Source organism: Musca vetustissima, unplaced genomic scaffold, assembly GCF_032173495.1.
Source record: "Musca vetustissima isolate MV318-11 ecotype Yass unplaced genomic scaffold, APGP_CSIRO_Mvet_v1 utg327, whole genome shotgun sequence".
Lineage (NCBI taxonomy): Eukaryota > Metazoa > Arthropoda > Insecta > Diptera > Muscidae > Musca > Musca vetustissima.
Window position 1 is genome coordinate 162,922 of NW_026882053.1, and position 24,116 is coordinate 187,037.

The 24,116-nt window shown below is 35.3% G+C and overlaps 4 non-coding genes across 4 annotated transcripts; 2 read left to right on the plus strand and 2 right to left on the minus strand.

Moving 5' to 3' along the window:
* The first annotated feature begins 1,200 nt into the window (after positions 1-1,200).
* Trnas-gcu (transfer RNA serine (anticodon GCU)) lies at positions 1,201-1,282 on the plus strand. Its single transcript has one exon. It is a non-coding gene; the product is annotated as a tRNA-Ser (tRNA).
* A 4,013-nt stretch (positions 1,283-5,295) lies between these two features.
* On the plus strand, positions 5,296-5,377 carry Trnas-gcu (transfer RNA serine (anticodon GCU)). Its single transcript has one exon. It is a non-coding gene; the product is annotated as a tRNA-Ser (tRNA).
* Positions 5,378-5,524: 147 nt separating this feature from the next.
* Positions 5,525-5,606, minus strand: Trnas-gcu (transfer RNA serine (anticodon GCU)). Its single transcript has one exon. It is a non-coding gene; the product is annotated as a tRNA-Ser (tRNA).
* Positions 5,607-8,578: 2,972 nt separating this feature from the next.
* Trnas-gcu (transfer RNA serine (anticodon GCU)) lies at positions 8,579-8,660 on the minus strand. Its single transcript has one exon. It is a non-coding gene; the product is annotated as a tRNA-Ser (tRNA).
* Between the last annotated feature and the right edge of the window lie 15,456 nt (positions 8,661-24,116).

The window sequence follows — 24,116 nt, forward strand, 5'->3', positions numbered from 1 at the left end:
TTTGAAGAAAAAAGCGTCAGATATTTTAGAAGATTAAGGCAAAACCGTACTCCCTTAACCATACTAAAAAATCGAAAATTCAAAAAAACATTTCGATTTAATTAAAATTTTAATTTATTTTATTTTCAGATATCTTCATGCTTCGATTTGTTTTTCGCGACAATTTAACCGGAATTCAATGTATGCAAAGAAAAGAAATGTGTTTAACCATTTGTGAAGAATATCGCGAATTACAACAAATAGGAATTAATTTAATTTATATTTGAAATACAAGATTTAAAATCGCTATAACTTTTGTGCGCAGCATCCGAATTTGTGAACGCGAACATATTTCTAATCAGCATATGTTTCTTAACCTATGTGCCAAAAATCATGAACGTGCTCGCAAAAAAAAATTTTCAATTTTTTTTTTATGGAATTTTAAAAGAATTTTGAAATTTCCCGCATATAGAGCTTGTCTTTAAATATTTCCTTACACTCAGTACGTCTATATGGACTTCTTACCTCAAATTTAAAAATTCCTTTTAATTTACTTTCAGTTCACCTAAAAATTCTCTCTGCTGCTCTTCTTCTTCTTTATCTTTAAATACTCCCTGCTTCATTTATTCTGCAAAGACTCACTGGCCTACAGCTCGTCTTTAACGATTTTCGGCCCTGGGCTTAGCTCCTCTCTGTTTCAAGTCTTCGATAACGAATTTATGCCCTTCAGTCTTTATAGATTTCTTGGTCTTTAGATCGTCTTTAAAAAATTCAAGGGTTTTAGCTCTCGTATAAAGAATCGTTTAATCCCCATATAAAAATTGTGTGTCTTCATTTCGTCAATAAAAATCGTTGATTTCAGAACATCTTTGAAGATCTGTCTATCAAAAATTCGGGCATCTCAGCTCATCTATAAAGTTTTCTTGGTCTTCAGTTCGTTATTATGATTGTATTGTTTATCGTTGGTCCCTTCTTTATATAATATTCTTACGTCTTCGAGTTAAATAATTTTTAAAAGATTTCATAGCGACATCTGCACACAATTCACAGAAGATATTTTGAAAATATTCTATGTTGGCAATTCCATTCACAACAATGGACTGCATTATCACCTTTATTACTATGTTATCGACACTCCAACATGGCGTGGTGGATATCGGTTAATTGCGATAATAGCGTTGCCTTGTAACAAAACACACCTTGGTAACAACCTACGGATATGACGAGGTGGCCGAGTGGTTAAGGCGTTGGACTGCTAATCCAATGTGCTCTGCACGCGTGGGTTCGAATCCCATCCTCGTCGAAGAGTTTTTTGTTTGAAAACATATTTTAATAAAATTCCTTTTTAGTCTAATTAAAAATTAATTTGAAGTTTTTGATTCTTCCATTGTAATAGGACTACTATTTCGAATCACGCGTATTTCACTCCGAGAAAATGCAGTACACATTGGAACAAACATTTGATACAACACCCCTTTTTTGATTACATAAAAACCTGGATAAATTATATTACGTAGAACTTCGATAATTCGTAATTCAATGGACCAGCCAATTTTTACGAATTATCGAGATTACGAATTAACGAGGTTAAAACAATAAAAATAAAATATTTACAATCGGTTCATCGGATACATTGTAGATCACATCCTTAACAAAACCGCAAGCTCGGAAGCAATTTTGAATACACGATTGGCTTATATTCATCCAAGCTTTATAAGCCATAAGCATAGATGTATGTAGTGTAAATACAAATTCTCTTTTCTCATCTATACAACTTACTAGGTTTGTAACCATATCTTTGCGGTATAATGTTTTAAAATTTTTAATTATACCCTTATCCAAAGGCTGCAGGACGGAAGTAGTGTTAGGCGGTAAGAACTCTACCTTAAAGCCTTTTCTACATCGGGATACTCTGGTAATTTTTGCCGTTTTGCTTTGCTGCTAGGAGAAGATTGCAAAATGAAATCTCTCTTTTTTAATATTGAAGTAAGCGTTCATGGATCGATTTCAAATTGTTTAGCCACGTCAATTGTTTTGCTACTATGAACTGCTTCAATAATGTTTTGTTTTTGCGACAAAGACAAAGTTTTGTTCGTACGTTTGCTTGCCATTCTATGTTTCGCTCTCCTTCTTGTCACACCACCAATGAGTCTGCGAACAAACTGACAATGAAACACACACACACAGCATCATAAAGAAAAACTAACGGTAAAAGCCGTTGACTGCTCTAAGTGATTGTGTAATTTCGCAAGAATTGTTGACGGTATCCATTTGGTGCGTTAACAGTTGTAATAAAAAGATATTAACAACAAAATTATAACATTTTTATAAAATTATAATTTGTTTTGAGATGAAAAATTTACGAATTATCGAGGGGACCGAAATGCGTGTAAATTTTACGACATATCGAAATTTTTTTCAAGGGACCGACAGTTTGTTACGAATTATCGAAGATTACGAATTATCGAGGTACGAATTATCGAAGTTCTACTGTATATCGTGCATCAGTAAACGCCCATTATTTGAAAATGTATAGAAATGTAGAAATGTATATGTAGGATTAAATCAGGAATGTCGTGGTAAAAATGCCCCGAACATTATACAGTGAACTGCGATAATGTGAATATCCAAAATAGTGAACATTCGAAAATGTGAACTATTTAATTAATGTCGGGGTAGTTCATATTTTCAAATTTGTTCACAAGTTCGATTCGACCAGCTTATTTAAAGTTAATTCCCTGATTTTTTAATACTTTTATGCCAGTTTGAGTGGGTTGACTGTATGCTTTATTCTCTATCTATGTTTATCTGTTTTACCTGACAATCTATACTAATATATTGACTGACTTACATAACGATTCATCAATGCCCAGACGAAACGGTTGAAGATCGAATCTTGAAATTTTGGGGTGAGGGTCACTCTTAATCCGAAGGTCCCAGATAAGGCTGGGTTTTAGAAATTCGAACTAGAATGGCACTAAAAGTACTAAATACGGTAACATTTGTATCCGAAAAGTACTAAAATGTACTATAGCTAAATACTTGAAATTTGAAATGCGATGCTAGGTTGAGAAGTAGGATCGATATAAGGAGGCGGTTTTGAAAGTGTGTACTTATGTATACGAAAAGTACTATATGGTACTATTTGAATTTGGAGAAATAGTTGGAGCTGGAATCTTGAAAGTTGATATTACCATTACGGTGGGCGTGTAGAAGAGCGTATGTAGGTAGTTTTAGTTTAAGAGTATTAAATGGTACAATATTTGGTACAATTTGGATTTGGATGAACCGATAGAGCTGGAACACTGAAATTTGGAAACAACATTACTACTGCATTGTAGAATTGAGTTAGGTTAGTAGTTTGGGAAGTTTTGGGAACTTCGTACTAATGTGTACTAAATTTAGTACAACTTGGATGAAGCGATTGGGCTGGAATCCTGATTGTAGTAGTATGTAGTTTTGAAAATTCGTACTTATGTGTTGGGGAGAGGGGGCACCTTTAAACGTGGGGCACCTTTGAACAGCGCTCTTAAAATCTCGGTTTAAATTTTTTCCGACCCGCAACCAGATTTTTGTATATGGCAATTTTGTTCTCTATCTGCGTAAACCACTTTGGCTAGCTTTTTCAGTTGTCGACAAATTGTAAATGGGTGGCCATGTTTTCGCAGTGCAATTGTAAACTCTCAATCTTTTGGTTGTAGGAAGAATTCGGTGATGGTTTTCTTTCGATAAACAATTTTTTTTGCATTCCAACAATCATTTCAAACATAACTAATGTATTTTCTTTCATATATATTTTCTACAAAAAAATTATTACACATTTCCGTAAAATGCCACAGGTGGGGCACCTTTGAACATGCTCAGTAAAAAACTGAGTTTTTTAACTTTTGGCTTCGAATTTCAAATGGGCTAATAAGATTACGAAATTGACTGTATTTTTTACCATATTAATTTTTGTTTTTAAGTCATATAGTACCATTTAATACTTTTGACTTCGTCCATTAAAACAGTAATAAAATATGTTCATTGTATTCATTGTAAAGGTAACATATGTACCTATTAGTTAAAACTTATAATAAACTAAAAAATTTTAAAATAAAAAATTTTATGAAGCCTGAAAGAAAAAAGTGTTCAAATGTGCCCCCCTCTCCACTACTTAATTTGGTACAATTATAATTTTGGATGAATGAAATGGTATCAAAATTAGTACAGAGCTAGATTTGTGTTCCTGTCAAGGTTGGTGTGTAGTGTTGTTTGGAAATACGTACTATAAGAGAACAAATGAACTAAATATGAAAGAGGTTTCGGATTTAATGTTATTCCATCCCGTTAATTCCATTGGCTTCAAATTAAATTTAGAATTTTATAAAATATTGACTTTTTGTTGTGGAGGTACCAGAAGGAAATGGTCGATGGGCCTCACCTTACACAAGTTTGTTTGAACTTGATATATGTTTGGAATAAATATAACGATGTGCAAAGTTTGGTTCAAATCAGTTACATTCATAAATATTGAAATGTTATCTTTGTACCGGCCAGACAGAAGGACTTTTGTAAATCGACCAATGTTGAAAGAATTTATTTAAAGAAAATCAATATTTCGAAGAGGCACATTTTTGGTATCAAAGTATGTATATACATGGGTTTTTACAAAGTTTAATTAAAAAAGACCGTGTAAAAAAAGACATTGATCTTATACATAAATTAGTGCTATTCACATTGATGCTTTGACCAGTAAAAATTGATTTTCAGCCAAATGTTGACCATTTTGTGGGGGAGGTACCAGAAGGAGTGTACTAATATCCTCCATGTTTGTACTTATTAGTTTGGAATATACATAAAGATGTGCAAAGTTTGAATGAAATCAGTTACTCCCAAAAATTAAATTTGTGAAAAAAAAATTAAGTACATAAAATTTCAAATCGTGCTAAATTGTAAAAAAAAATTTTCAATTTTCAAAGCATGTGGTCTAAAACCAATAGTTCGAAGAGGCACTTCTTTCCATATCAAAGTTAACTTTTTTGTTAACTCATTCTCATGAAAGATCTTTTGGAGTTAGACCTTGTTGCCCGCAAAATCGAAAATTCCCATTCAATTATTGAAGACAGTATACCTCAATAAAATCGAAAACTAACACACTTCTTACTTTTTTGCTTTATCAACGTTCCTTATCGATTATTATGTCCCACATTTTCATATCAATAAATAAATACAACTGTCTATCTATGCACAAACAACAAAAACTGATTTTGCACAATTTCATAAACAACAATAGTTTCAAATTCAAAACTGAACTTCGACCAAACCTCCACATATGACGAGGTGGCCGAGTGGTTAAGGCGTTGGACTGCTAATCCAATGTGCTCTGCACGCGTGGGTTCGAATCCCATCCTCGTCGAATAGCTTTTTTCTTCAAATAATTTGTTGTGAATTTATGTTGCAAAAGCAAGCAATTTTGCAAAAAAATTCTAAAATGCCGCCAAGTTATTTAAAAATTTCTCTAAAAATAAAAAAAAAATCATAAATCGCAACCAAAAAAGTAACCCGACGAGGATGGGATTCGAACCCACGCGTGCAGAGCACATTGGATTAGCAGTCCAACGCCTTAACCACTCGGCCACCTCGTCTGTGACGGCCCTGGGCAGAGAAATGCTTACATGAAAGCATTCACACACCATTTGCATAGCTAATGAAGATAGATGGACGGCATTATCAATGGGGAACCACAAAAAAAGCTTTTTCACAATGGGAGATGATGAGAATGATTTGTTGTATTTGTAATTTTGTAAAAATCATAATTTATTCAAGTTGAGTTCTTTGGTTTTTTTTGGGTTCTTAAAATAAGATTTTGATATTAATGTCCATACACAAATTCGATCCAATTTGCCAAACTCAAGTGAGGGTGTTATAGTCTTGTGTGGCCCCCAAGAAATTGTAACACAGCGAAATATTAATCCTAGGCCCACTTTTTTACACCCTCAGCCTTATGCCTAAAGAGGGTATATACACTTTGATAAGATGAAAATGTGCCTCATCGAACTATGGTTTTTAGACCCCATGTTTCTTTGGACCCAATCCGTTTCAGAAAATTTGGAGTCGATTTAAGCATGTCCGTCCGTTCGTTGTCCGTCTGTCTGACTGGCTGCCTGCCTGCTGCGCACGATAATCTCGAAGGGAATAATCGATTTCATGCAAACATTGCACATCTAAATATTTCATCCAAACGTAGTTTAATTTCGAATATGGGGAATATCGGACCACTCCTTCTGGTACCTCCCCCACAAAACGGTAAAAATTATGCTAAAAATTAATTTCATAATAACATGCAAACAGAATATCCGATTTTAAGGAAACTTTGTACAACTTATTATCATTACCAAGCCTAGACTAAGTATTGGTCCATTCCTTCTTGTACCTCCACCACAGAGGGTCAAAATTTTTAATATTTATAAATACAATATCAGGCGAATAGAATTTCCTATTTGAACCAAACTTTACCCACCCTATAACCTTTGCCAAGCCTAGATCAAGTTTAAAGATGGGACCCATTGGTTCACTCCTACTCGTACCTCCCCCTCAAAATGGTCAAAATTGTGCTAAAAATTAATTTTATAATAACACTCAAACGGACTATCCAATTTTAACGAAACTCTGTACAACCTATTATCTTTACCAAGCCTACATCAAGTGGGAAGATGAGACCCATTGGTCCACTCCTTGTGGTACCTCCCCCACAGAGAGACAAAATTTTTAATATTTATAAATCCAATATCAGGCGAATGGATTGTCTGATTTGAACCTAACTTTGCACAACCTATTATTTTTACCAAGCCTAGATCAAGTTTGAAGATGGCACCCATTGGTCCACTCCTTCTGGTACCTCCACCAACAACATTTTCAATATTAATAAATCCAATATCAGTCGAATTGAATGTATAATTTCAACAAAGCTTTGCTTTGTTATCTTTACCAAGCCTAGATCATGTCCGAATGTGAGACCCGTCTACTTGTTGTATTCGGATTATGTTGTTCTAGACATGTGTGTCTTTCAGTCCGTCTGTCCATTATAATTTGAAACGAAATTTTGCGTGTAGGACCGACTCCGGCCAAAGAAGGCCCCTATAATTTTTGATAATGACCCGTTAATATTTAGGGGATGAAATGGGCCAACACGTTTCGAATACTACGAAAATTTACACGAGGAAGATAAACTAGTCAAAGAATAGAAATCTTTGTTCTGTGAAAGATTCGTCAATATTTATTGGGTTCATACTTAAGTGTGAAAACTGACAAAATTTGTACTCTATGGCGTTTATATTTAGTCCTGAAGGACATAGGTGCCTGAAGTTGATAGTATATACAAGAGGAGTGGTTGAGACTTAAATGTATACCAATTAAATTATATTGTTGAATGTCATCGAATGAGGGAGTTATACGCAAATATTTACTGGTGTCTTCGTATTCCGATATTGATTAATATTGGACACTAGAGGGTGAAAATTAACGCCCTCTAGTGTCCAGAACTTTAGGATCGATAACTTTATTTTCGTCTGTTTTTCTTGTCACTTTAGAGGCCACAATTATAAGCCGCAAATCACTGGAGCTGGAATGACTGTTGTATGAAATATGATAAAAAGTGCATTTTATGGTGTAAATTCTCACATACCAGCATCTGACCACTGGTCTTGAATAGTTCGGCTTGTAACCCATCGGCACCTGCTGCTTTATTATTCTTCAGCCGATTGATTGCTATTCTGACCACATCTTGTCTAGGCGGTATACACTCTATACCGTCACCTATTATTGGTTCTGGGGTATCCTCTTCCCCGCTACTATTTGATACCAGAAGTTTTTCAAAATGCTCTTTCAGATCCTCAGCACGCTGTCTGTATCTGTCACCAGGTTTCCTTCTTCATCTCTACAGGAGGATGTGCCTGCCTTCGGTTTGGTGTTTTACTCGTTGGACCAAAATTGATCATTTTTGGTTTTTTTTTTGTGCTACACAATGCGAACTTAAAATACCAAATTACTGCTAATATGGTTGAAGGTGGGACAATATATTCCATGTTATGTAAGTAAGAGTCAATTTATTACATTTTGATATTCAATTTTTAACGACTATTTTTATATCATTGGCAATAACTCTTAACTTCATTAACGGTCGCAAAATTCTGCACAGAGAACATATAAAGTAGCCGGTTAGTAATATAACCATTAAAATATCCTCTGGCATTGCTTGGCACAAGGTTCTGAAACTCAAATTTAAAAAAATGAACATATTTATGAGTATTATATGCGTAATTTTTGAACTTTGAAATTTTACCGTAATTTCAGGTTAATATTTTGACACATGTCAATGTTATATAAGATTTTTCAAATATAATTTATATTCGCAAAAATGTGAAATTTTGACTTTGTAAACCGTGATCCACAATGCTATGTTACTGCTGTAGAAGTCTCCAGATGGCTCTACCTAAAATGGACTTTTTCCCAAAATAAAAGAATAGTATTCCTGGCCCAGTTATTTATCTGACATTTTTTAATTACTTTAAAATATAAAAAATATAAAATTTTATGTATAAAAATACAAAAAAGTTGTCGACGAGGATGGGATTCGAACCCACGCGTGCAGAGCACATTGGATTAGCAGTCCAACGCCTTAACCACTCGGCCACCTCGTCTTGTTGCCAAAGTGGTGTTAGTAAGCCGACATTTGGTTGTGGCAACATTTTGTTTGCAACTTCAATGTTGCTGCAACATGTTGAACCATTGGAAATATGATTCCATATCACATTAAAATAATATTCTGGTAATAGATAACTATTATCTTTATTAGAAATAATTTGAAAGAAGTTAACATTGATAATAAGAATAAATCATATTTTGGAAAAATTCCAATTGGAATTTACGCAGCGATTAGATACATTTCTAGTGAAACATGCGCCGAGAGAATATTATTCATTTCAAATCATATTCTTTTTTGCGACCAAATAGAACAGCAAATGAACCTCGCGAATATAACTCAAAAAATTCGGAGTTATTAAGTTCAATGACCTTTTCACTTGTTTACTTTTAAAATACTCCATCAGAACCTCCTGACATTTAACACTGAGTGTACGTATGTGCATTTCCATTTTTATTATAGGAAATCACATAATCGCATTCGCTCCAAACCGAATATCCTTTCGTGTTCAAGAATCAATCAACTGGCTGGCTGGCCACAAAACAGTGCTTTGCAATTTAATCACCTCTACATTAAAGTGAAATAATTGTAGTCCAGAAAATTTACAATCTACCTCCGCCCAGTAACCAAGAATTCTCTAAAACGAAATGGAAAGCCATGCCAAAGAGGAAAAACAAATCAAAAGAAATTAAAAATTATGATTATTTTTATGACCACAATAACGGTAAGCCATAATTTATGTCTTACAAAAAGGAATCATTAGGCGGAGCAACAGCAGCAGGAGCAAATAGAAATAGTAGCGGCGGCAGCATTAGTGACGATAGGGTAATTTGTAGTACGACCTTCTTTCTTGCATCTGTCGTTTTGGGCGGATATGTACGGAAAAACAATAACAATAACTGTTAGTTGTTGATGGGCCCATAAAAATTCCATTTCCATCATTGGGGAATCATTGCCTAGGCTGGCACTAGACATGCGATCTTCTATATTAATAAATATTGTCTTTAACGAAGGTGAAAGGATTTATGGAAATTCGATAGGCATTTTAGTTCGTTAGAAGGTATGCAAGGCTTTAGAAATAAAATTACTAACGTGTGTATAAAACCTAGAAAATATTGAAAAATTTATGGTCAAAAAAATGTTTATCACTTTTGGGCAGGATCTTCAACATAATTAACTGTAATTTGATATTTTGCGTTTTCACTGGGTAGAAAATTATCAGTAGTAATTCACCTTTCGGGTTGTCCCATATTCGGCAGTTTGAAGCCTTTTTTAGGTTCTCATGTGATCATGTGATATCAAATTTCCCCTACAAAAAGTTTTCTATATTGGTTTATTTTAGCTGCATGGAACTAATGGTGTAATTTGGCATTCCGGTTTCATGGAGGTTGAAAGACATCTTTGCAGAAACGTTCCTATATAGTCCCATGTTTGTCACAGGCCTCATATTCAGCTCACGGCCCGTTTTCGATATTTTATAGTGGTAGCTCCATTTTTCAAACGAAAGAACTGAATTTTGACATTTGAAGTTTATGAAGATCGAACAAAATGTTTGTAGAAAAAAATCTATATAGTACCACTTTTTGGTTAGCCCCCCATCTAAAGATCATTTTCGGCCTTTTTAAGGTCTTGGACTAACGAAGTAGTTATAATTTGGCATATTTTGAAACCCTCCACCATAGTATGGAGGGTATTTTGTTTTTCCGTTTGTAACTCATCGAAATAATAATTTCCGACCCTATAAAGTATATATATACTTGATCAGCGTAGAATTCTATGAGGATTTACCCATGCCCTTCTGTCTGTTGTAATCAATCTAGCGTTTAAAATTTAGCATAGGTTCGTATTTTGTCTGCAGGCTGGTCAAGTTCGAAGATGGGATATATCGGTCCACGTTTAGGCATGGCTCCCATCTAAGGATACCCCAAATTTTCGGTATTTTGGGGTTCTTGAGCACGTTTTTCAACCGAATTCGCTGAAATTCGGTACATTGGGTTCTTACTGGATACCAACTATCCCCACTAAATATTATAAATATCCACTTTTTCTGGTAGGCCCCAGTTTTTGCTGGGTTTTGACCGGATTTTTTCCATCGAATGGGCTGTAATTTTGTATTTTGAATTCTTAATAGGTACCGAATCTTTCCACAAAAAATTATATATATAGGTCCATTTTTTCGGGTAGCCCCCATATAAGGGTATCCTCCAATATATTCGTTTTTTTTTTGAGCGCCGTTTTCAGCAAAATTCGTTGTAATTTGGTACAGTGTTACCGTTGGGAATTTTAAAAAAGTTGCACAAAAAGTTGTTCGCTTGAAAATAATATTAATAATTATCCCCATCCCCATATAATCCTTTATATATTAAAATAGTTATCCGATTTGCTCCGTTTTTGGGTTTGGTTCTAAGATTCTGTAATCATTTCACCTGCGGAGAATATCAAGATAAAAAACTAGAACGTAAGGTTCGATAATAAACTATAGCCCGCATTAAGGCCTAGCTCCCAAATAATGATAACTACAGATTTTCAGTAGTTTTAATATTAAGCGTAAAGAAATGTATTCTGATGCAAAAATGTTGGTTTCGAAATAGAGGACTGATATACTTACTCAATTAGGCATAGCACCTCACATAATGATAACTAAAAATTTTCGGTAATTCCTACACGATGCAATCAACATTGGTCTCGCCACAAACATCATCTAAACACACTACAAAGTTTTCATTCTCCTCTGGCAAGAAACCAGTTTTTGCAGTTTTATGAATTAAATTCGTAAAATGCAGAAATCCTGACATTAGCAACTCTTTCTGAGCACCATTCATGCAATATATGAATTATTTTTATTCTGTGTATGTGTGAAAGCTCACATTGTCATGGCGCGCGATGTCTTTCTTTTTTTTCGAATTTCTTCGAAGACTTCAGACAAACAAATTATGGTGTACCATACAAAATTGATCTCCTATGAAATGCAAATAATATATATCTACTAGCTGCGTATTAAATATAAGCTCTAAAACATTTTATTGCCTGTGGGCAACATTGTGCCACAAAGGGTTAAATTGATTCTTTATGGACCCTCAGGGTTTGTTATTTCGGGTCTCTTGTAACGAGTACGCTTATGCCAAAATTGTGAAATATGCTCCATAGGAAATGTCAGATGGCGCCAGAAACCAGTCTCTTCTTTATTATTAGATGTAAGAGATCTTATTCTACAGTGGCCATTTATGATCCCAATATCTATTTATTACTAGAAACTACCAGTCAGATGGAGTTTGTTGTTCTGTATACAACTTCCTCACGCAACCTAAAAATCCTCAAATCCTGAAATTATTTACATGAGCTTTGGAGCTCATGTATGCTCCTCGACGTTCTTCTAATGGCAAGTCAAGGATAGTTCCAAAGTACTTCGCTCCCAGATATAGAGATAGAGCTCCAGAGCTAATTTGTCTAATATAGGTAGAGGGAACATTAGAAACCTACTGTAGGATTTCTACAAATCTGTCGTAGTGGGATTTACACCAATGCTTTTGAATTAGGTATTGGAGCTCTCAACATTTTTCTATACAACTACCTCGTGTAAGGCAGTATCGACCGATTTGGCCGCCGTGAATTGCTAATTTTATTTAACTCTAATACACTTTTTATCTCAAGGCCCAATAAAAAAGTTATCCCCTTAAGAAAAATTTCCTATTTTTTACCACAAACCAAGTGAAAAATAAGGAAAATCATGACCGATTGGATTTATCCTAGCTATAGACTCACAGAGAAACGTCGCAAAATCGCTGTTTGATGCTAGCACAATAAATCGGCTATATCTTCAAGAGTTGTTAAGATTTTCACTTGAAATTTCATAGGGACATTCTTGAATTAGTATAGATTCCAATTAAATCAAAATATAAAATTAAATTTTTTGAAACCGAAAATGGGGTTGGTGGTCCCCTTAAGCAAGCTCTAAAATATCATTAATTATGTTTAAGGGCTGCGTTCTGCAACATCGCTGTTCCTGGAGATTTGAAGGGGTGAAAAGTATTTATCGTACATAGTAGTTTTGGATAGGTTATTACACCATTTTCCAGAGATGTATCGCTGCTAGTTTAAGTCTGAAGTCTCTGTAAACCGGAAAAAGTTTTCCGGGAAAACTCCATTATTCGTTGAACGGCTGTATTTTGTTTTGGTATCATACACTCCCCACCCCTCACTTGGTGGTTGTTACTTTTGCAGCAGTTTGTTTGACTACTCTTTCACTTGATAACAACCACCGTCTCTGTACTCGATTGTGGTTACTTTTGTATACTGCAGTGTTGTTATAAAATTCACATATGTATTTTCCAAATTATTTCGATATAAATTCTCACATTGAAGTTGTTCCACTCAGTCCCTCTAGGGTTTAGAAAAATTCAAAGCGAATATATCATCCAAAAACTGTCAGAAGATTTAAAATGTTATAAGAAAAAAATTCCACATAGGGAATAAACTATTCGACCCAAATCGACTATAGCCTCTATTTATGAATTAATACATCCATCCATAGCTCATCAAATAAGATTATCATGGGCACATTAGTTCATCTTAATTTCAATCTTTGATATTAAATTACACCTTTCTGCCGGTTTTATTACTATCATCCGAAAAAAAAAACAAATATGGGGCTGGGTTTAAATTACATAATGTGATGGGTACGCATATTCATTTCACTTGCTCGCCACATAAACTTCAGCGCAATCCCATTTCTTGGCGGCCAGTCAGGCAGATGATAGGCCTTAAAAGCAATCCAGCTGGGGAAACACCATGCTAATGCCTTCCTTCCTTGGTTCGTTCGTTCAATCCACATAAACAACCAACTGCCAAACGAACAACACGTTTGACTTTAATTGTCCAAGTTGTGGAGGAATTTCTTTAAACAAATGCCAAGATGCAGCCAAGGAACAATTGGACCCCAATCAACATCGACACAAATGGTCTTGTTTTACAAATTACCAATGACATTGCAGTGCCACCGTTGTTGTTCCTACAACACATTGTGATTCTTCCTGAAAGGAATTGGCAATTAGTTGGTGTTTGGTGAACAACAACAAAAAGAGAAAAGCTACTCGTGTGAACTTATTGAGATACACGACCTGTGATTAGTATTAATTTAACGCCGGTGTTTACAGGCGCTTAGGCAGTGGTAAATTTAGTAGTGACCTGTAGCGAATAAAAAATGAGAAATTTAATTGGTTGAATCGGTTCATGGAGGACGCTATAATTTATATTTAATATAGGTGCGTTTGTTTGTATTTTCACGAATATTTACACACTAACAGGTTACTAAGATTAATTCACAAATATTTACTCAATAAAATAGTACATTTTTGGCTCCCCGTAGTTCATCGAACGTCGGTGATGTTGTGGAAGTAAAAATAAATAAAAGTGGCTTGCGAAGTAGGTTTTATTTTATAGACTTGGAGGTTTGTGCTTGCCACTCGAGTGATGGAACGAAATTCAATTGTAAGCTAAAAACTGTCAAGAAATTTACAAAATTTCCAATAAGTATTCATTACTTGTAATATTCATGTAAGTGGATACTAAGTATTTTTAAGTACTTAAACTGCATTACAAATTTGAATATAAAACCGTTAAATTCAAATTATGTTATAAATTTATATGGATTTCATGAGGCTAAAATTGATAAAAATAAGTCTAAAGAATTACTTTAGACATGCCGCCGGGCCGGAAAACAAACAAAGCACAGACGCTAGAGCCCGTATTGACTCGGACAAGATTTGCTTGTGAGGTCGGAGCCTTGGCTGTTGTTTTGAATTGTTTGCGTTAGATTTTTGTTTGATCGATTGTTTCTTCGGTTGGTATTATGTTCTTGGGCTTTCCTCGGCCTTATCTCAGGGTACATCGAATGCAAGAGTGTGTGGTGAGGTCTTTGGCAACGACGACACATGTTTGATGATCGACAATCTCGGAAACGATGACTTCTAGCTAGACAGTTCACGCAGTACATCTCCTTTAATATAAATTTATTTCTTTGGAAATTATTTTTTAAAAATTGTGTAAATTCTCGTAGCAGGATTCTACTGGCTCCAACGAAATTGCGACCATTATCGGAAAATTACCTGTGGGGGAGCCCCCGCCTCCCAACGAAGCGAGCGAAGGCAGTTGAAGACAAAGCGGAGCAGGGTTCTAAGGGTATTGCTTTTGTTGCAAAACACATGGCCTTTTATATATGGAGCCTTTCGAAGGGATTAACTTTTGAGTTCGAAAGGGCCTGCGGAAACCACACCAGTGACATCAAAAGGGGGAGAAAGAGTACATCTGTCAATGGGTAATGGGACAAGTATTTGCGAAGTGGGCTTATATTTGTAAATAATACATGGTTTGCATTTGTGTATTATACTTTACACTCTTGGTTTTAAACGCGAAATATAAAATTCAGTTTATACCAACCTACACATTAAGATACATTCGGCGTGAGCTGCAAATGACTTAACCTGAGTTGCCAGGAAGAATTATCGGATGGCGTTCTCTATAAGGAAGATGAGATTCAGATAGTCTTCCAATAATAATTTGATATTTTGGATTCTCTTTACGTAAAAATGTCCCTACCAAAAATTATCAAAGTGGGTTCCGAGGACCTAGATAACGGACTTTTAGGTATATCGGTCTCGTTTTGTTCATCATATTGACTATAATTTGAAACTTTTGATTTCAATGGTGTTTCAAATGTTCCCACTAAAAAGTATTAATACCGTTTTTGTGGGGTTTTGGAGAATGGCATTTATATATGCAGAAAATTTCCAATGTTAAGGTTTGCATATAGTCCTCATTTGAAAGTACTGCTCTATCTTCTTTATTTTGAAGATGTTAGGCCCATTCTCTGGGTCCTTGTAGATTAAGAAATATTTATGCGGAAAAAATTTCTACATATAGCATTTCCAGATTAAATGAAACCTTTTCCAAATTAAATGAAACCTTTTCCAATTTGAATGAAACTTTTTAAAAATGGAATGAAACCTTTTACAAATAGAATGAAACTTTTTCCAAATTAAATGAAAACCTTTGGACATGGCTTTGAATATACCACAAGCTGCAAGTCGGAAACCTCTTCATTAAGATAAGCAGTTACCTTATCATCAACAATTTTTTAAATCAAATATGTATTTCGCATTTAGGAACGGGTATTCAATACTTGTTCTAAAATATTTATTTAATAAAATGTCAAGAAATACCCCAGTTTGTATTACTATTTTTTTAGTTTTATTTAGATATAAAAGAAAATCGCACCGAATTAAAGAATATTTATGTTAATTACATAGCCATACGACTATAGTTGTTAATATTCTTTGATTTAATTTTCAAATATTGAATTAAAATTACTGGAAATATTATATTTCCTTGGATAAGAATAAAGGTTTCATTTAATTTGGAAAAAGTTTCATTCTATTTGTAAAAGGTTTCATTCCATTTGTAAAAAGTTGCATTCCATTTGTAAAAGGTTTCATTCAAATTGGAAAAGGTTTCATTTAATTTGGAAAAGGTTTCATTTAACTTGTAAAAGGTTTCATTTAATCTTTATTTAATCTGGAAATGCTATATATAGGTCTATGTTTGGACATATCCCCCTTATAAACGTTCCATCCCATTCATCATAACCTTTTCCCGCCAAAGTGGCTATAATTCAAAAATGTTCGATGTAGGTCTATATTTTGACATAACCCTATTACAAAGTAGGACACAACCCATTTTCGGTACTCTGAAATCGAATTCCGGATTCCCGGTGAATAAAAAAACTTCTTTCCAGAAAGTTTCCTACTAGCAGGCGATGCTATAGTAACCATATGAAGTACCCGGCCATTTTTTGAGAAATTTTTAATTTAATGGTGCAGGGTATAAAAAGTTCTGACCGGCCTAAAGTTAACCATTTCAGTGTTTTTGTCGAATATATTCGACATTTAAAAGTACTCTCTTTGCGATTTTTCGGTTATCCTATGTACCGTTACTATTGATGTTTTTGTGTTTGCTGGAAGGCAGAGGCTGGAAGTGTTTGCTGGAATGAACATTGCTATTTTTTCTAAACTCTGTGCCTTTATATGATCATAAATACCATGTACTACTAACTCTTTTTGAACATTGGAAAATCAAACGCATAGCATAGGGATAGGGATTCTCATTGACGCATTAAAATCGTCAATGGGAAATGGAAATAATACCCAAAATTTTAACAAATTGCCCAAAAAAATGCTTAAAAGGTGCTAGGTGCTAGACCATTCTTTGGTGCTAAACGAGTTTGCAAAGTGCTAAATCTAACACTAAAAAGTGATCGCACTAAATCGATCTAACACTAAAAAGTGATCGTAGGCATCTCTCAGGTCAAAACCGTGTGTTCCCCAAACTCGAAATGGCGAACATATATCCTTTAATTATGTACCTAAAATTACAACTTTGGTATCTATCACCATATATTACTTGATCCATTTAAAAATTAGTCTTGTGTCGTTCGTGAACGACCTACTTCAATTGAATGAGTCAGTCCACTGAACGACGTAGTTCAATGTTTATTATTGTCGTTCATTGAACGATTTTGTTTACCAAACGTCATCGGTCACTGAACGACGTTGCTCACTGAACGACACAGCATTTTATTCTACACCTTCAGTGTCGTTCAGGGGTGCTCTGGCTTTGACCAACTGAACAGCGTCATGTAAAATCTGAGAAATTATAAAAATATACTCGGAAAATTAGTCCATTGCGGTGTTCAAAAGACCAAAGGACAGTAAATAACTTGAAGCAACATTTAAAAGGATAGTCCTTATTAGCTTTAATTAACTTCCAACGACAGCCGGTAGAAGAGAGCTGAAACCACAGTAGAAGTGGCACAGGTGTCCGGAGCACAACTCTAGTGCAAACAAGTGTGCTGCCGATAGTCAAGTTCTTCGAATGATTGGGAAAGGTCATCATTCTTTGCGGTGGATGGAACTGACAGCTTAAATGCAATACTGAGTGACTATTTGAACGATATAAAGCAACTGAACGAGATGAACGACCTACTTCAATTTTAAAAAATGACCTATGTAGTTCGTTCGATCACTGTACTGAACGAGATTGCCCAAGATTAATCGCCCTCAAGAAAGCCCTGTTATTTCTGAAAAGAAAAACTAATATCAATTCGGATCCGTTTCAGTGGAGAAATACTATGTTCTCGGATGAATTAAAGTTCTATATTTAAGGCTCTGACGAAAAAAAATTTTCAGTGAGAAGGCCTAAAAATGAAAGACTCAAGCCTCAGTATTGCAAGGGTACAGGGAAGTATGTAGGCGGTTTAGAAATGGTATTAGGCTATTTTCTTTTTATGGTGTTCGATATATTTACGAGCTTTATGAAATAATGAATATATTGTTTATAAATATGTCAAAAGTAGGTTGCTGGAGATAAAAATCAGAGTTTTATAATGATCCGCACCAACGACGCAGCCTGAGGGGGCCCTTTTTTGAATTTTCTTAGAGAAACTCGGTTCAGAGTTAGATATAGGCCCATATATATTCTTGTCGATTTCATTTAAATCATGGACCAAACTCCCAAGTGTTGTCCTATTAAGACAAAATTTGGCAGAACATATGGAATTGAGTCTAAAAGAGAGTGTTTAGTTTCATGGAAATCAGTTCAGATTTAGATATATATTTTGGTCCGACTTTAAGTTAAATTTTGTTTCGATCTGGCAACGCATTCATATAGAAACATGTGTTCAAAAAACATGCATCCGCAATTTGTTTACAATGAAAGCACGCATTTCTAATTTTTCCATTGCGAATGCCTCTTTTTTGAACACTTGTTTCTATATGAAGGAGTTGCCAGATCGAAACCAAATTTAACATGTGTTCCAAAACACATAATTTTTTCTGTTTATAGCGCGCTTTTTGTGCTAGGCTAAGAACTTTCCGAACTGCCCTAGTATTGTAAAATGTATTGCGAAGAACCCTAAATGTCAAATTACATTCGATTCGGTTGGCAAATGCGTTTCGTCCATTTGACTCCCTAAATATTGGGCGATCATCATTAAAACAGTCGTTGCTATTCATTGATCAGAAGACCTTTCCTGTGTAATAATTGATGAAGGTTGGATCATAATAACAATTGTGGATCATAATAACAGACAAAAATTAAGTTTTTGATTCCAATGCAAATTACCTATTATATTATACAGAGGGACGGACACACAAAGCTAGACTGATTCAATAAACCGACAAATTTAGTGGCTTTACATACACTTGGGCTAAGACTTTCCAAGTACTAAAAAATGGGTCGATCTATATACTGCTATCCACTTTCAGCTGTAACGACGGTATCCAAAATTGCGGCAAACAGTTCTGCCTTTGGTCGTTATATTATATACATATAACGACATATCGTCTCAGGTCATTTGACCATCATTGTAAGCGATTGCGACTGTAATACCATTATATGAAAAATCTGTCTGATTGTGGTCCGATTTTCATTTGTGGGGGATATACCAAAGATGATGGACCTATATAGCCGATAATTGGTACCAGAAGGAATAGACCGTTGGGTCCCATATTCCGACTTGATCTAGGTTTCGTAATATTATTATTTGCAATGTTTTTATCAAATCGGTCATTCAATTCGCTTTATACTGGATTTATAAATATTGAACATTTACCAGACCAATAAGTCCTAATTCGGATTTGATACACATAGGTTTGGTAAACATTTTATGATGTGCAAAGTTTGGATGTAATTGAATATTTCGTCCGCATCATGAGAGATTTGTGAGTTTTTTAAAATATTGTCCCATTGTGGGGAGGTACTAGAAGGAGTTGACCGATAAATTATATCTTTGAACAATTTCGTTAAATTTTCAGCAAACTCTGCCTTTTGAGGGGGAGGTACAATAAGGAGAGGATCGATTTACTCTAAATATTTAAACGGTATATTTGGTAAGAAGGAAAATGGAATCTAAAAACCAATATTATGATGTTGCACATTTTTGCCATAGCTATATTAGATTCATGACTTTTTTACAACCTCCTATCCCTGAGATTGGATAAAATCGTAATGATTAGGTAATTCTAAAAAAAAAACTCACGCCGAAAATCACTTGAAATTTTTAATGAGAACTTATGAGAATTTTCCCTTCAAAAAAGGCAATCGATATAGCGTAGTAGTGTAGGGTAAAACTATACTCCCATATGACCACAGTCCCCACAACCAATCATCAATTAAATTAGCACTTGCTCGAACATATGTTATGCCCACATACCAGCTAAACACCAGCAATTACTAACTTAGTAGTAGCCTGCTGCTCAAAGTCCTCCTCTTTGCTGAACTCATTCCATTGTCACTGCTAGCATGCAGTTTGCCCATATCCACGATGTGTGCTGCCAACATTGCAGCGAACGCTGTCACCGCATCTAATAGGCATGCGCACGCGTTTGTTTCTGTTTGTTTACAAGCATTCTTATCTAATTAGCCGTTGCTGTTGCCTTGAATGTCCTTGTCCACGTGATATGTGATTCGCTGGCCCCCACTAAATTACTCCACAGTTAGCGATCTAAAAATAAACAACGGACGGAGGATGGAGCAGACTACTACATTTTTTTATGTTAACGGCGACTAGCACAAAAGAGTTTCCCCAATGAAGTCACTGGAGTTGTACACATTCTTAAGATGTGTAGAAGATATTGCTAAAACACACAGTCATACATACCAATCCGCATATATATGTGAGAATGCCCAGTTTTTTCCCATAGCCACGACTGAGGCAGGCAGACCACTTTAAAAGAAATTTGTTAACAACTTGCCAAATGGTTTAAAGCCCTTTGGCTTAATAGTTTGTTTACAAACAACTCTCAACATATTTCCAAAAATAAATGGTATTTGTTCGTAGGTAGGGAAATTCTTTATACCAACCTTTTTAAAAATGAAGATGGCATGTTTGGTATGGGATTCTGTTTGTAACATTTCAATGTATAACTGCAAAATATTCAAGATAGGCAACAATGCAGGGTGAGAATTTGACATAGTAGCGGTTCGATGAATATGATTAGTAGTGTAAAGCTTCGACCTAGATTCAGTCCAATATCCAATAATAGTCATGGAGAAATAAGAAATACTTCTCATAGTACGGACTATGGTGCGACGTGGAGATATGCTACTATAGGCCACTATCAATAAACATTACATCTTCCCACACAAGGACATTCTTCAATAGCACGCAAAAAATCCTTCGAATCAAAGAGCGTACCAAACAGTGACTTATTCGGATATAATGACCTCCCTTCAATAACTTGGGGAAATTTTGTTTATTAACATACCCACCGAGCGAGAAAGCATCGATGAAGAAAATTTTGTTGGAAACATTGCCGTCCAGTGCAGTATAGTCGGACCATATGATATCCTTTCACAGAGCTCTTAGTTTCTGCGGATATATATTCCAAACCTGATATTTGCACTCTCTTTCCCGATTAGAGGTCAACAGCTCCCTAAATATGATATAAGATAAGTTAGACTCTAACTCCCACATCCGAATTGGTATCAATTTAAAGGCCAAGCATAATTCATCCCCTTATCGGTTAATATGATCATTACCAAAAACAATTAGGTTCATTGACCTGAACCGAACCTACATGCAAAATTTCATGACAATTCGTCCATAACTGTGGTCTGTATCGTGTTCACAAATTATAATGGACAGACGGATACACATGTATCGATCGACTCAGCAAGTAGAGATATGACGATTGGTATACTATCGGCCTAGGGTTGATATTTCTCTGTCCACATAAAGCTAAAATACCCCTACAAGTCAGGTAGAAAACATTGTAAGCGGTTAACAAGCTGGCTTCAGACCAAATAGAAGTTGCATGGAACAGGATGACGAAATCGAGGTCGATCACAACTTTGAACAAATTAGCATACAAAATTCAGGATAACTATACATATATAATAGGTTGGGGAAAAATAAAAATAAATGCAATATTTGTATATAAACTATAAGACTTTATTTAACATGCTTCGGAATGTCCGATTTGGACATATGCATCGTATTGTTGTATGATTTTAAAGGTAACTTCATAATGCCTCTCTCATAGAATTCCTGCTCTTTATTTGCAAAAGTAGCCGATTTTCACAATCCTCTCTAGATAGCAGTTTTTTATTATTAAAGAAATTTTGCAATGCAAAACCAGTAAGGAAAGTAGGAAAGTCGGACGGGGCCGACTATATGATACCCTTCACCACTATGGGTATATTAAACAGGACTATTAACATGAAATTGGATGAACTAAAAAATGTGATATTTATCTAAATGTGAATCGACTTGTCATGTCATTCGTTTGTTACAATGGGACAAACGTGTTTAAATCGACTTTAAACAAGTATCACTAGGACATCCTTTGGGATATGTATGTACTTCTAGAACTACGTAATTTAGATGTTGTGCAAAATTTCACGTCAATCTGACAGACATGAGGAGTTTGATTCGGTACGTTATGCCAAATTTCGTGCAAATCGAAAGATATGTAGGGACTTTGGTGCACCATTTGCGTAAAATCGGACGAAACTATATATGGAAACTATATCTAAATCTGGACCGATCTTCACGAAACTTGGCAGACATCACATTAGGCACAATTCAGTACGTTATGTCAAATTCCGTGCAAATCGAAAGATATATAAGGACTTTGGTGCACCATTTGCATAAAATCGGACGAAAATATATATGGGAGCTATATCTAAATCTGAACCGATTTTTCCCAATTTCAATAGGGTTCGTCCTTGGGCCAAATGAGTGACCTATGCCAAATTTCATCCAAATCGGATCATAAATGCGACCTGCACTTTGTTAACAAAAATACATGGACGGACAGACCGACATGCGTAAATCGACTCAGAAAGTGATTCTATGGATATTCTCAAAAGGAACCATGGGTCTATCTCGATTCCTTTTGCCTGTTACAAACATATGCACGAAGACATAATACCCTGTACCACAGTGTGGTGAAGGGTATAAAAAAGTATAATCGCTTGGTCCGGACTGTATGGCAGATACATTACAACTTCCCAACCAAGCTCCCGAAGTTTCTGGCCAGTCACTGTAGATGTTTGTGGCCTAGCGTTGTTCTGGTGGAACACGACACCTCTCATGTTGGCCAATTCTGGGCGTTTCTAGTCAATTGCTATCTTCAAACGGTCCAGTTGTTGAGTAAAGATCAGAATTTAGCGTTTGGCCATATGGAAGCAACTCATAATATAATCCCCTTCCAGTCCCACCAAATGCATAGCAGAACCTTTCTGGCCGTTAGTCCTGGTTCGGTCACGGTTTGAGGTGCTTCATCGCTCCTTAACCACGATCGTTTTCGCACAGTGTTATCATATGTGATCCATTTACCATCTCCAGTCACCATCCGTTTATGGAAGGCTTCACAGATGGAAATTCGATCCATCCTATTATTTTTCGATTAATTGGTGTGACACCCAAACATCGAGCTTTTTTTGAATACAGCTTTGTGTAAATGGTTTAAAACAGTTTAATGGCTGATTTTTAACTCCTGGGCGACTACTAACATGCCGTTCATCTTCGAGCATTTCTCCGATTTCATCGACATATTCGACGACCGGCCTAATGGATTTCTTTTTCCCCAACCTAATATTTGGAAAAGAAATGTAACCGTGAAATAATACGAAGATTTTTATGTAAGCATGGTCTTCATGGTAGAGTTGTACTGAAAAAGCCATTCCTAAACCCCAAAAACCGGAAAATTCTATTGGCACGAAAACGAAAAAATGGATTTTGTATTTTGGAAATCTGTTATTTTTGCTGACGAAATCAAATTTAACTTCTTTAGATCGGTTGGACCAAGTAAGGTATGGCGCAGGGAGAATAAAGCCGTGGACCATAAGCAATAACAATTCCGACCGTATAGCACGGAGGAGACTATGTAATGGTATGGGGCTGCATGAGCGCTACCGGTGTAAGAAATCTCGGAATTATGGATAAGATTTATTAGATAATTGGTATATGTCCGCTACTAAATCATATTTCCCAGCCCGATATATAAATTTAGTACACATAAGTACACATTTTCAAAAGTACCTATATAATACAACCAATAGAAATCTTATTTCCCGATTTCAGGATTCCGGCTCTATCGGATCACCCAAAATTAAAATTTTACTAAATTTAGTACACATTAGTATGAATTTCTAAAATTCTCTACATACCCCAATCTTGCAATGATCCTAACACCAGATTTCAGGATTTCAGCTCTAGGTTCACCCAAACTTAGTACACATTAGAACGAGTTTCCAAAACCACCTATAAATCCCCATCCTACAACCCAACAATGGTCCCAACTCCAAATTTCAGGATTCCAACGGTTCATCAAAAATTCAAATTGTACCAAATTTAGTAGTATTTAGTACACATTAGTACGAATTTAAAAAAAAAAAC